Consider the following 13615-nt stretch of genomic DNA (forward strand, 5'->3'; position numbering starts at 1 on the left):
GTAAATAACACTGCAATGAAGTTTGGGATACATGTGTCTTTTCGAGTTATTTTTTTGTTGAAATATCCTCCCAGGAGTGGGATGCCGGATCATATGGTAGCTCTGTTTTTAGCTATTTAAGGAACTTCCATACTGTTCTCCTTAGTGGCTGTTACCAATTTACATTCCCCCTAACACCGTAGGAGTGTTTTCTTTTCTCTAAGCCCTCTCCAGTATTTCCTGTTTCTAGAGGTTTTGATGACAGCCATTCTCACTGGAGAGAGGTGATACCTCATTGTAGTTTTGATGTGCATTTCTCTAATAATTGGCAATGTTGAGCATCTTTTCATGTTCCTTTTGGCCATGTGTATTTTTTCTTTGCAGGAATGTCTATTTAGGTCTTCTATTTATTTTCTATTGGGTTTGTTTGTTGCCGTTTAGAGTAAGTTCTGATATATATATATACTTATTAATGCCACCTTATTAATTGCTTTCGTAGTCCTATTGTTCTCTTTTCATTTTTTCCCCCCATCTTTGTAAACTGGTGATTTTCTGTGATGGTATGCTCTTTTCCCCTTTCCTTATCTTTTGTGAATCTACTTTAGGTGTTTGATTTGTGTTTACCATGCATCTTACATAAAACATCCTTAAAATAAAATAGTTCATTTTACGGTGATAGCAACTTAACTTCTATGGTGTAAAAAAAATTCCTCCCTTTTCCTCCACTCTTTTATATTTTTGATGACATCATTTACCTCTTTTTACATTGTATATTTTTTATCAACTTATAGCAGCTGTACTTATTTTTAATACTCTTTTCCTTTAGCCTTTATAGTATAGTTAATTCATTAACACACCATCTTATTACAGAATTAGGGTTTGTAAATATGACTGTATATTTGTCTTTACCAGTGTGTTGTATACTTTCACATGTTTTCATGTCATTATTTGGCCTCTTTTCATTTCAGCTTAAAGAACTCCTTTCTGTGTTTTGCAAGGCAGATCTTGTGCTGACGAACTACTTCAACTTTTCTTTGCCTGGGAAAGTTTATTTCTCCTTCATATCTGAAGGATAACTTTGCTGGATAGAATATTCCTGGTTGGCAGTTGTTTTTCTTTCAAGACATCCCGTATGTCATTTTCCTGTAGAGTTTCTGCTGAGAAATCTGCTAGTAGCCTAATGGGGGTTCTTTTGTAGGTTACAATATTTTTTCCTCTGGCTACTTTTAGGATTCTCTTTATCTTTTATTTTTGACAGTTTCATTATAATGTGTTTTGGAGGTCTTTTTGCATTGAGATAATAGTGTGATCTCTTAGTTTCATGAACATGGATGTCCAAGTCTCTCCCCAGGTTTGGCAAGTTCTCAGCTCTTATTTTTTTAAATAAACTTTCTGCCTGCTATTCGCTTTTTTTCTCCTCCTGGAACCTCAGTGGCTCTGGTATTTGTATGTTTGGTGGAGTCTCATAAGTCATGTAGGCTTTCTTGGCTATTTTTTGTTCTTTTTTCCTTTGTTTTCCTCTGATCACATTATTTCAAAGTTCCTACCCTCGAGCTCACTTATTCTGTTTTGTCTATTGTGCTGTAAATGCTCTCTGTTGCATTTTTCATTTCATTTATTGAATTCATTAGCTCCCGAATTGTTTTTTATGATTTTTACCTCTTTGTTAAATTTCTCATTTTGTTCATGTATAGTTTACGTGATTTCATTAGAATTGTCTTTCTGCTTACTTTTAGCTCATTGAGTTTCCTCAAAAAAGCTATTTTGAATTCTTCGTCAGTTAGATCACAGAATTTCATGCCTTTCAGTTCACTTATTGGATGATTATTGGAGTCTTTGGTGATGATATACTTCCTTGATTCTTCATGTTACTTGTAGTTTTGTGTTGCTGCTTTTGCATTTGAAGCAGCAGATACCTCCTTAAATCTTTACTTGCCTTCAGGTGGGATAAAGAGCTGTAACCTCTTATAGCTGAGGTTTTCTCCTACCTTGTGTGGGTATACCTCCTCCACACTTCTTGCTCCCTCTTGTGGCAGAATTCTTAAGCTTGTATAGCTTCTCTGGGGTTTGGTTTATTCTACAGCGTTACTGCAACAATAGTTGACTAACATAAACTCTTAATGATTATATTTTAAGAAATTCTGTATACATGAAAACATATAGGTACAATTTTACATAAGTGCATAACATAATTATGATCATGTTACACATTTTTTTAAAATTTATTTTTCTTTTCCTTATTAGGTTGGCTACCCCTCTCCCCCCATCCCACTGATGCCCCATTTTCCTTCCCAAGTAATCCATGTTAACAACTTAGTATGTACCTATCTGTATTTTCTCCATATTTATGTACTCACATGCAATGATATGACCACATGTCCGTACCAGTGACATTCAAAATATGTAGCAACCAGTATGCACAGTATCAACCAGTGAGAATAAACACTAGCTGAAACATCCAGTGGCTGTATCAGTTTATGCTGGCCAAAGGCCAACCCTGTACACAAACACACACACACACACACATGATAAGAATTTCTGTCACTGTTTATGTTCTACAAAAATGGAACCATATTATAAACATTTTGCCTTATTATTGTTTTTTATACAATCCCTTAAATTCCAACTGTGATATGGTTTTCTTCATTCTTCTTAATTGCTGTATAAGACATATTAAGTGGGCTGAGTGTATTAACATTTATCCAGCAGTACCCTATTAGTGGACTTCCCCTTTGTTTCCAGTGTTTTTGTTACCATGAGCAATGCTGCCATGAACATTCTTGAACATACATCATTGTGTCCTGGTGATTTTATCTCTAGGGCATCCAGTCCCAGGAATGGAACAGGTAGACTGAATGATGAGAGGTAAATTTTGTTAGATGGTGTCTGAGAACTTTTCAAGGTTCTGGGACAATTTACATTTTTATCATGAAGATTTAAAGAAATCATTTCTCCTACATAGCTATCAGTAAGTGGCTTTTTGATTTTTGCCAACCTCATGGGTACAAAGTAACAATCTGCGTTTCCCAAACCAATCGTGAACTCACACACCTTTTCCTGACTTGGCTATCTGGATTTTCTCTTTATATCTCTGCTCATTTCTCTATTGTGTTGTTTGTATCCTTGCCAATATGTAAGAGCATTTGCATGATGCAGATGTTAACCCTATGCCTAGATTAAACAATTTTTTCTTAATCTAGGATTTGTTCGTTGGTTGGGTTTAAGTTACCTCTTGCCTTACAAAATGTTGTCACAGTCATGAAAATGTGCTTCCCTTTATCTCCCTCCTTTCTCATTTCTCTCTTTCTCTTCCTTTCTTCCCCATCTTTCTCTCTCTCTGTGTATGTGTGGGGTGTGTGTGTGTGTGTGTGTGTGTGTGCGTGTGTGTGTGTGTGCGTGCACACCTGTTTTCCTTCCCCTCTTTCTGCCTTTCTGTGTCTCTCTTCGTGCCTCTTGTTCTCTGTCTACCCCCTGTCACTGGCCGCTCACCCCCCCCTTTTCCCGCTCCATAAGAATACTAATTTTCTGTGCAGAGAGCAGTGTATTTTCTTGCTTGCGTTACTTACAAAGCCAAGACAGAAGCGAGAGGTGACTGAGGGCAGCACAATACGGGGTTAAAACAATGCATTTTCAAAATTGGCTAAATTTGAGATCCTTTGAGTTTTTTCTTTTTATACGGCTTCTCCAGTTCACCCTCTGAGATTCTGATTCCATAGGTCTGGAGAGAGGTGTAATGTACAAATGGATGTCTATTTTAATATCTCCCCAGGGGATCCCAGTACAGCACCGGGGCTGGAAATCTGCTAAAGCACTAGATCAGGGAGGCTAAACAAATGCTCCCCAGTGTGGCCGGTGTGCTCGGGAGATTGGACAAGCTAGGCTGTTGTAGACTCAGCTAATGACCTTCAGCAACCAACCAGCTCAGCATAAGACAGCATGAGGGGCTCACATGGAGTAGAAACAAGGGTGCAGTAGGTCTGTAGGCCTGATACCCCTTCTCCAATGGCGGAAGAGAGAAAGGTGTGAGGCACAACTCAAGTGCAGCTGCAGTGGGGCAAATGGGCACAAGGGGGCAGTGTGGCTCCACGTGGCTCAGAAGCCAACTCAAATTGAGGCCCGACGCAGGCTCTGGGAGAGCTCTGGCAGGGTGAAGGGCTGTCCCCTTTCCACTCTGAGTCCCTGTCCTACAGAACCTGGCTCTCAGATGATTAAAATTCATGCAACATTTATTGAGTGTGAATGATCTCATGCCAAACACCGTCCTGTATTGTTTTATTTAATCTTCATAGCAATCCAAGGTAGGCATATTATTTCTTCTTGACCAAAGAGGAAGCTGCAGCTTAGGGAAGTTAATTAATTTCCTAGCAGGTGGGAGAGCCAGGAGTCAGACTCAAGCCTGTCTGACTGCAAGCCAAATATTCTTTTCATTCAACAACTGCTTTATACAGGTAACATTTGATTCTGAACGAATTAATAAATGCGAATTTGCCAAATAATTTATTCATGCATGCTGATTATTTCTTTTCTTCTTTCCTTCTCTCTTAACCAAAGGGATCAGTAAGAATAACTGCGTTAGCAAAAAAATCTTAAAGCCCACAGTCTGCATTTTAACAGGAGACTGAAGAAGCAAAGAATGAATGGCTGGTGGTGGAATATCCCCTTGGGGTTTCCTCCTCTGCAAAGCTGGGCCCGGGTGTCACAGTGAACGTCTGCAGACCTAAGGCAGGATTTTATCTGGCTGACGTGGTGTTATTTAAAAAGTCTAAATTTCAGTTCAGCACAGTCCCTACCATTCCCTTTTCTTTCCATCTTTATGCTTTACTCATCCGCGCTACCTGCCGGGTATCTGCTGATGGCAGTAGAAGACCCTTTGGGCCTTGAACTTCACCCCACTCCATCTCCCTTCCCTGGCTCTCCTTGCCTCTAGGTGTTGTCATTGTCACCACTCTGGCTGTTGTCTGTAGCTGGAGGCTCTCCCACCTGCGTTGGCTGCATCTGTGGGTCCCCTCTGCTGCTTCTAGCACCCAGACCAGCCCTAGGTTTGCCAGGGCTAAATTTAACTGCAGCTGCTTCATCAGACGCTTGGGTATTTTCAGCCATAGAGGCATAGGGTGGCTGAGCTGGAAGTTGCTGAGGGCGGCTGGCCAGGGCTCAGACCCAGTGTTTTAGATTGAAATTAGCATCCAGGTTGTTCCAAGCGCTTGGTCCCTCCCCCCAACCCCCGACCCCTGTTTTTTCTTAATTGGAGTTCAGGAGAAGGGAGAAAGCAAGAAGTGATAGAGAATAGGACAGCACAAGGTAGGCCCTGGGGACCCTCTGTATTTGCTCGGTCATTTCTCTCTTCTCCGTAGTCAGTCGCCCTCATGGCACGTGAGTGCCGGAAGATCAGGAGCTGGAGACCGTGCTCTCCAGCCATGTCCAGCAAGGGTGATGCACGTGGCCGGGGCCACCCCCGATTGGCAGCTGAGAGCAGGATATGGTCTGTATTGCACGGTGAGGGCTGTCTGCTGGTCTGTTCTCTCCTGGCCGGCTCGCCCCAGAGTCACTCTCCAGGGAGACACCACCCTTGCTCTGAGCTCCAGCACTCGTGTCATCAGGTGTCCTTTCTTGACCTGGGTCTTCGTGGACAGGGCTGTGTTCCCAAAAGCCTTGGCCCAGGGCTCTCTGAAAGTTCCCAGCCGGCGAGTACTGTGGGGTTGGTAGGCCCTCTGGCCAAGAGAGCAGGTGTGTATACGTGCATGACGGCAGGTTCTCAGTGGCAATTACAAATAGAACAGGAAAATGGGCCCAGAGATGGAGCGATGGCACTGAAGGGGTGGGGAGGAGAGGAGATACACAGAGAGGGAGGATATAGCCCCCCAGGGTCCTGGGGGCCCTGGGTGGAGGAGGGGTCTGCCCGAGCATGGGAACCAACCCTGGCTATTCTCAACTGCTGCCCTTGGCTGTGAGTGAGATGTTGTCAAACTTCCTACAAATCCAAGTGAAACAGAGAGGATCTTCCCTCTTTCGCTAACTCCACCATGTCCACGGCAGGAGAACCTCTCCTGACTATTTCTCGTGTCCAGTGTACCTACTGGATGGCACCACCAGCCCACAGCTCTCACACTGGAAGGGGCCTTGGGATCCTCTGTTTGGATCTGCTCACGTTACAGAGGGCAAGCTGCCACTCTGAGGTGGTTAGTTTTATGCCTGGGCTCCTGACCTATCCTCCCCTGCTGTCCTCAGCACCTTTCTCGTTGTCATGCCAATATTGACAAGAGCCTGCGATCAGGACTCTGCACCAGGTACATTTTAAACACTAACTCGTGTAGACCTGACACCAGACCTACCTATGAGGTAGGCACTGCTATCATCCCCATTTTACAGATAAGGACGTGGAGACTCAGAGAAGTTAAGTGACTTGCCCAAGGTCACACAGGATTTGGAGCTGGGTGTTCTGGCTCTAGAGCTGTTATCCGCGGCGTATACTGCCTCTCAAGGTGCTTCACTGGGACTGCCTGTTTCTTGTCCAGCTCTTATACCAGATTGTGAACAACCTGAAAGGGATTGATTATGTTTTAACCCCCTTTGGATCCCAAGATTAACCTAGAGCCCAATATAGTAGAAGCTCAAACAAATGTTGGTTGAATGAGTGAATGAAGAAACAGAAGCATGGACTTCCCTGGTGACACAGTGGTTATGAATCTCCCTGCTGATGCGGGGGACATGGGTTCGAGCCCTGGTCCAGGAAGATCCCACATGCCATGGAGCAACTAAGCCTGTGTGCCACAACTACTGAGCCTCTGCTCTAGAGCCCACGAGCCACAACTACTGAGCCCACGAGCCACAACTACTGAGCCTGTGTGCCGCAACTACTGAGCCCACGTGCCTAGAGCCCATGCTCCGCAACAAGAGAAGCCACCGCAATGAGAAGCCCACGCACCGCAACAAAGAGTAGCCCCCGCTTGCTGCAACTAGAGAAAGCCCGTGCACAACAACGAAGACCCAACACAGCCAAAAATAAATAAATAAATTTATTAAAAAAAAAAAAAAACCCAAAGCATTAGTTAAACCGTTGTTCCTTGCCCTGCATTTCTGAGACCTAATGTCTCTGAGGGGTTGTGAGTGCAGGGTAGAACGTGCTGGCCTCTGGGGGGCAGCAGGCTGGGAGATCCCAGCAACCCTCACCTGGGTAGGAGTCCTCCCGCCTCCTGCCCTGTTCCCTCCCAGCCCCGCCGCCTCACCTGCCTGCCTGTGTGCTTGTGCGCACCTGTGCACGTTCTTCTGGAGCCTGCCTGCAGGTTGATGAGTACGCCAGGCATCAGCTGACTTCCCTGGTGACGGCGGCAGCTTCACCCTTGTGACCAGCCAGAAGCCAGGAAGGCAGTGTATCCTCTTACGTGCCTCACCACTGCCTTGGAGGATTTTCTGTGTGTGTTCGCTGTGTTCTTGACACCCAGGGCCACTCAGGAGGTCTCCCAGCATCTAGTTTTCCGATGCTAATGCAGGCAGAGGTGCCTAACACTCCCTGCAGGCAGGGAATGAGGGGCTAGGTCTTAAAGGGGGACCGTGGGGGAGGCACCATGGCATGCACTACCAGACACTTTTACCCCAAAGATGGCAAGAGAAATGGCTAGAGGCTGAAGTTGAGAATGGGAAACGGATGAAACAAAGAATGGTCCTCAAACTGTGGTCTTCCAGTCACCAGCAGCAGCAGCAACTGGGAACTGGGTAGAAATGCACATTCTGGGGTGGGATAGGGAGGCTGGGAGGGAGACGCAAGAGGGAGGAGATATGGGGATGTATGTATATGTATAGCTGATTCACTTTGTTATAAAGCAGAAACTAACACACCATTGTAAAGCAATTATATTCCAATAAAGATGTTAAAAAAAAAAAAAAAAGAAATGCACATTCTCAGCCCCATCCCAGAACTCATGAGTCAGCCATTCTGGGGGAAGGGGCCCAGGAGCCTGTTTTAACAAGCCTCAGGTGATTCTGATGCAACCACTGTTCCCTCCAAACTGTCCCACTGGCAGGACTGATGAAAGCCTTCAGTGAGCAGTTACTGAGTTCTGGTCCTTTGTAGAGGGCCAATCAAGGCACAAAATAGGTTGGACACAATCCTTGTCTCCCTCTTCCCCCACCCTAATGGAAACTCTGGACCAAGTAATGAACAACAAAGTACAGGGCCAGTCATTACACTGGCCAAAAATCCCATTTCCACAAGAAAGGAGAATCAGGAGATATGTTTCTTATCCAAGATTTGTCACATCTGTTGGCCACCAAGGATCAACAAATGAATAATACATTAAACTAGTATCCTCCAGTCTTTAAACAAATGAAAAAATGCTGGTAACTGATCGGTTAAATTGCAAATCATGATTTGCCCCACAAAGACTCTCAATATGTATAGTTACTTACAAGCAACAATTTAGAAACCTTGGGAATAAAAGATTGAAGACCAGTACAATGTATCATATAACCAAGCCCTCAAAGCAAGTAGTGTTATTCCAAGAATCTCCAACTAGGACAACATACTTATGAAAAATTTGTTAATTTAGACTGTTAGATTGTTAATTTAAAAATCAACACTGGCCCGTCTCTTGAATCATCATTTATGTAAAATCATGTTAGTAAGTATCCTAAGTTTTAACTCCTACTTATTCAAGAGAAATAGTTAATTTACTAACATTTTAATTCTTCCAAGTCAGGGAAGTTTGCACCCAGCAGATTACAACTGCTTTTTGTATGTAGTACAGAGCTTGATTTGTTTTTAAGCCAATCTGACCGTCTCTGTCTTTTAATGGCTAATTCCATTTATTTACTTTTAATGACAATTGATAATGCTCATTTTATTCTGCCAACTTACATTATTTTACTTTGCTGGTTTCTCTTTATCCCTTGTCTTACTTTCACTAGTTCGATCAAGTTAGCATTTATTATTATTATCTGTTAATTTTTACCAGTTATGTTGAGGTATAATTGACATATAATAAGGGCCACTTTTTAAAGTATACAATTTGATAAGTTTTGACATACATATATGTATGTCCATGAAACTATCGCCAGAAGCAAGGGAAGGAACATAACCATCACCCCTGCAAGTTTCTTTGTTCCTCTCTTCCCTCACCCACTTTATTTATTATTTTTTAACATCTTTATTAGAGTATAATTGCTTTACAATGTTGTGTTAGTTTCTGCTGTATAACAAAGTGAATCAGATATATGTATACATATATCACCTTATCCGCTCCATCTTGCATCTCCCTCCCACCCTCCCTATCCCACCCCTCTAGGTGGTCACAAAGCACCGAGCTGATCTCCCTGTGCTGTGTAGCTGCTTCCCACTAGCTAGCTATTTTACATTTGGTACTGTATATGTGTCAGTGCTACTGTCTCACTTCATCTCAGTTTACCCTTCCTCCTCCCTGTGTCCTCAAGTCCATTCTCTATGTCTGCGTCTTTATTCCTGTCCTGCCCCTAGGTTCACCAGAACCATTTTTAAAAAAAATTCCATATTATATGTGTTAGCATACAATATTTGTTTTTATCTTTCTGATTTACTTCACTCTGACAGACTCTAGGTCCGTCCACCTCACTACAAATAACTCAATTTCGTTTCTTTCTATGACTGAGTAATATTCCATTGTATATATGTGCCACATCTTCTTTATCCATTCATCTGTCAATGGACACTTAGGTTGCTTCCATGAGCTGGCTATTGTAAATAGAGCTGCAGTGAACATTGTGGTACATGACTCTTTTTGAATTATGATTTTCTCAGGGTATATTCCCAGTAGTGTGATTGCTGGGTCGTATGGTAGTTCTATTTTTAGTTTTTTAAGGAACCTCCATACTGTTCTCCATAGTGGCTGTATCAATTTACATTCCCACCAGCAGTGCAAGAGGGTTCCTTTTTCTCCACACCCTCTCCAGCATTTATTGTTTGCAGATTTTTTGATGATGGCCATTCTGACCGGTGTGAGGTGATACCTCATTGTGGGTTTGATTTGCATTTCTCTAATGATTAGTGATGTTGAGCATCCTTTCATGTGTTTGTTGGCTATCTGTATATCTTCTTTGGAGAAATGTATATTTAGGTCTTCTGCCCATTTTTGGATTGGGTTGTTTGTTTTTTTGATATTGAGCTGCATGAGCTGCTTGTAAAGTTTGGAGATTAATCCTTTGTCAGTTGCTTCGTTTGCAAATATTTTCTCCCATTCTGAGGGTTGTCTTTTTGTCTTGTTTACAGTTTCCTTTGTTGTGCAAAAGCTTTTAAGTTTCATTAGGTCCCATTTGTTTATTTTTGTTTTTATTTCCATTTCTCTAGGAGGTGGGTCAAAACAGATCTTGCTGTGATTTATGTCATGGAGTGTTCTGCCTCTGTTTTCCTCTGAGTTTAATAGCGTCTGGCCTTACATTTAGGTCTTTAATCCATTTTGAGTTTATTTTTGTGTATGGTGTTAGGGAGTGTTCTAATTTCATTCTTTTACATGTAGCTGTCCAGTTTTCCCAGCACCACTTATTGAAGAGGCTGTCTTTTCTCCACTCTGTATTCTTGCCTCCTTTATCAAAAATAAGGTGACGATATGTGCATGGGTTTATCTAAGGTAATTATCGATATGTATGTTCCTATTGCCATTTTTTTACTTGTTTGGGGTTTGTTATTGTAGGTCTTTTCCTTCTCTTGTGTTTCCTGCCTAGAGAAGTTCCTTTAGCATTCGATGTAAAGCTGGTTTGGTGGTGCTGAATTCTCTTAGCTTTTGCTTGTCTGTAAATGTTTTAATTTCTCTGTCGAATCTGAATGAGGTCCTTGCTGGGTAGAGTAATCTTGGTTGTAGGTTTTTCCCTTTCATCACTTTAAATATGTTCTGCCACTCCCTTCTGGCTTGCAGAGTTTCTGCTGAAAGATCAGCTGTTCACCTTATGGGGATTCCCTTGTATGTTATTTGTTGTTTTTCCCTTGCTGCTTTCAATATTTTTTCTTTGTGTTTAATTTTTGATAGTTTGATTAATAGGTGTCTTGGCGTGTTTCTCCTTGGATTTATCCTGTGTGGGACTCTCTGCACTTCCTGGACTTGATTGGCTATTTCCTCTCCCATATTATGGAAGTTTTCAACTATAATCTCTTCAAATATTTTCTCAGTCCCTTTATTTTTCTCTTCTTCTTCCGGGACCCCTGTAATTCGAATGTTGGTGTGTTTAATGTTGTCCCAGAGGTCTCTGAGACTGTTCTCAATTCTTTCCATTCTTTTTTCTTTATGCTGCTCTGCAGTAGTTATTTCCACTATTTTATCTTCCAGGTCACTTATCCGTTCTTCTGCCTCAGTTATTCTGCTATTGATTCTTTCTAGAGTATTTTAAATTTCATTTATTGTGTTGTTCATCATTGTTTGTTTGCTCTTTAGTTCTTCTAGTTCCTTGTTAAACATTTTTTGTATTTTCTTCATTCTTTTTCCAAGATTTTGGATCCTCTTTACCATCATTATTCTGAATTCTTTTTCAGGTAGACTGCCTATTTCCTCTTCATTTGTTAGGTCTGGTGTGTTTTGACCCTGCTCCTTCATCTGCTGTGTGTTTCTCTGTCTTCTCATTTTGCTTAACTTACTGTGTTTGGGGTCTCCTTTTTGCAGCCTTGCAGGTTCGTAATTCCTGTTGTTTTTGGTGTCTGCCCCAAGTGGGTGAGGTTGGTTCAGTGGCTTGTGTAGGCTTCCTGGTGGAGGGGAGTAGTGCCTGTGTTCTGGATCTTGTCTTTCTGGTGGGCAGCGCCTCTTCCAGTGGTGTGTTTTGGGGTGTCTGTGAACTTATTATGATTTTAGGCAGCCTCTCTGCTAATGGGTGGGGTTGTGTTCCTGTCGTGCTAGTTGTTTGGCGTGGGGTGTCCAGCACTGTAGCTTGCTGGTCGTTGAGTGGAGCTGGGTCTTAGCGTTGAGATGGAGATCTCTGGGAGAGCTCTTGCTGATTGACATTACATGGGGCTGGGAGGTCTTTGGTGGTCCAGTGTCCTGAACTCGGCTCTCCCACCTCAGAGGCTCAGGCCTGACACCAGGCCGGACCACCAAGACCCTGTCAGCCACACAGCTCAGAAGAAAAGGAGAAAAAAAGAAAGAAAAAATAATAATAAATAAAAATTTAAAAAATATATTAAAATAAAAACTAAAAAAATTATTAAAATAAAAAAATAAAAACAGTAATAATAATAAAAAAAGGAGAGAGCAACAAAACCAATAAACAAATCCACCAATGATAACAAGTGCTAAAAACTAAACTAAGATAAACAAATGCTAAAAACTAAACTAAGATGAAAATCAGAACCAAACCAGTCTCAGACAGCAAACCCCAAGCTACAATTGCTCCCAAAGTCTACCACCTCTATTTTGGGATGATTTGTTGTCTGTTCAGGTATTCCACAGATGCAGGGTACACCAGGTTGATTGTGGAGATTTAATCCGCTGCTCCTGAGGCTGCTGGGAGAGATTTCCCTTTCTCTTCTTTGTTCGCACAGCTCCTGGGGTTCAGCTTTGGTTTTGGCCCCGCCTCTGCATGTTAGTTGCCCTTAGGCATCTGTTCCCTCCCAGACAGGATGGGGTTAAAGCAGCGGCTGATGAGGGGGCTCTGGCTCACTCATGCAGGGGGGAGGGAGGGGTACGGTAGTTATAATTGGAACGCGGGGCGAGCCTGCGGCGGTAGAGGCCAGCGTGATGTTGCAATAGCCTGAGGCACACCGTGCGTTCTCCCGGGGAAGTTGTCCCTGGATCACGGGACCCTGGCAGTGGCGGGCTGCACCGGCTCCCGGGAGGGGAAGTGTGGAGAGTGACCTGTGCTCGCACACAGGCTTCTTGGTGGCGGCAGCAACAGCGCTAGCATTTCATGCCCGTCTCTGGTGTCCGCGCTGATAGCTGCAGCTTGTGCCAGTCTCTGGAGCTTGTTTAGGTGGTGCTTTGCCTTCTGTGGGCAGACAGGGAAGGAATCCCCTGTTCTCATGCACCCTGAGACAATGGTCTCTTGCCTCTTAGGCAGTTCCAGACTTTTCCCGGACTCCCTCCCGGCTAGCCGTGGCGCACTAGCCCCCTTCAGGCTGTGTTCACGCAGCCAGCCCCAGTCCTCTCCCTGTGATCCGACCAAAGCCCGAGCCTCAGCTCCCAGCCCCGCCCGCCCTGGCGGGTGAGCAGACAAGCCTCTCAGGCTGGTGAGTGCCAGTTGGCGCCGATCCTCTGTGCGGGAATCTCTCCACTTTGCCCTCTGCACCCCTGTTGCTGCGCTCTCCTCCATGGTTCCAAAGCTTCCTTGCCGCCCACCCCCGTCTCCACAAGTGAAGGGGCTTCCTAGTGTGTGGAAACCTTTCCTCCTTCACAGCTCCCTCCCAGAGGTGCAGGTCCCATCCCTATTCTTTTGTCTCTGTTTTTGCTTTTTTCTTTTACCCTACCCAGGTACGTGGGGAGTTTCTTGCCTTTTGGGAAGTCTGAGGTCTTCTGCCAGCGTTCAGTATGTGTTCTGTAGGAGTTGTTCCACACATAGATGTATTTTTGATGTATTTGGGAGGAAGGTGATCTCCACATCTTACTCCTCTGCCATCTTGAAGGTCCCCCCCTCACCCACTTTAATCTCCAGGCAACCACTGATCAACTCTCTGTCACTATAGATTAGTTTGCAC

The 13615-nt window shown here is 43.6% G+C and overlaps 1 long non-coding RNA gene across 1 annotated transcript in view; it reads left to right on the forward strand.

Moving 5' to 3' along the window:
• Positions 1-5227: 5227 nt before the first annotated feature.
• The window catches only part of LOC118900941, a 75175-nt gene continuing 66787 nt past the window's right edge, over positions 5228-13615 (forward strand). Inside the window, exon 1 of the long non-coding RNA XR_005021257.1 lies at positions 5228-5277. This is a non-coding gene — a long non-coding RNA (uncharacterized LOC118900941). The remainder of the gene's footprint in view (positions 5278-13615) is intronic.

The sequence above is a fragment of the Balaenoptera musculus genome, chromosome 9, assembly GCF_009873245.2.
Source record: "Balaenoptera musculus isolate JJ_BM4_2016_0621 chromosome 9, mBalMus1.pri.v3, whole genome shotgun sequence".
Lineage (NCBI taxonomy): Eukaryota > Metazoa > Chordata > Mammalia > Artiodactyla > Balaenopteridae > Balaenoptera > Balaenoptera musculus.